Source organism: Mus caroli, chromosome 17 (genome assembly GCF_900094665.2).
Source record: "Mus caroli chromosome 17, CAROLI_EIJ_v1.1, whole genome shotgun sequence".
Taxonomy (NCBI): domain Eukaryota; kingdom Metazoa; phylum Chordata; class Mammalia; order Rodentia; family Muridae; genus Mus; species Mus caroli.
In genome coordinates, this window is record NC_034586.1 from 23,976,413 (window position 1) to 23,977,302 (window position 890).

The window sequence follows — 890 nt, forward strand, 5'->3', positions numbered from 1 at the left end:
ATAACTATAATTTTGATTGAAATTTCAAGCAAACATTTGCTATTTTAATAATCATGATTACCAGGGTTTTTTTTTTCTACACATATTTTAAAGAGCTAGTACAGACACACAAACCAAATGCAATTCTTTTTCCCAATGCCAATATGCCTCAGTATTGTCCTTTGAAATGTTCTTGCTGCAATTAAATCAGTCTTGATGAATTTTCATATTTTGCAAAACATCAGTTGTCACTACATTTCGATAGATTAAAAATGGAGATGTCATCTTTTTTTTCACTTCCTATAGCTTTTAAAAGGATTTTGAGAAAAGAATAAGAAGTATTGTTTTAAATTGTAGAAAATATGGAACGCTTCACGAATTTGCGTGTCATCCTTGCGCAGGGGCCATGCTAATCTTCTCTGTATCGTTCCAATTTTAGTATATGTGCTGCCGAAGCGAGCACCACCTCCTCTTCTTACATGCGGAAATCCCTCCCCCTTGTTTAGACAAATTCTAGTGTAGCCCAGGCTAGCCTCAAACTCACTATGCAGCTGAGGATGGCCTTGAATTTCTGACTTTCCACCTTACTGCATGGCCCACCCCGCTCACTCTTACAACACACAGGGATAGAACCCAGCATGCTAGACAAACTCTAACACGGGAGCCACAGGCACAGCAGCAGAGAGCATTCTTGAGGCAAGAGAACATTCCTGTGGTTTCTCAAACAGGCAATTCTTTACCGTTGATTTTTCAGCCATCACGTAATGGGTGACAGGTACTTTCCTGTTGAGGCTCCTGAGGAATGACCAGAGGATGAAAGCGTCTCTGGGCCTGGAGAGATGGCTCAGCCATTGAGAGCACTGGCTACCCACAAGGACACATTTTCTGTCAATCAAGCACCATGTAGTGAA

General features: G+C 41.0%; 1 non-coding gene across 1 annotated transcript; it reads right to left on the reverse strand.

Annotated features, from left to right (window-relative positions):
- Window positions 1-335: 335 nt before the first annotated feature.
- On the reverse strand, window positions 336-442 carry LOC115029809. The gene has a single exon (XR_003835367.1). It is a non-coding gene; the product is annotated as a U6 spliceosomal RNA (small nuclear RNA).
- Between the last annotated feature and the right edge of the window lie 448 nt (window positions 443-890).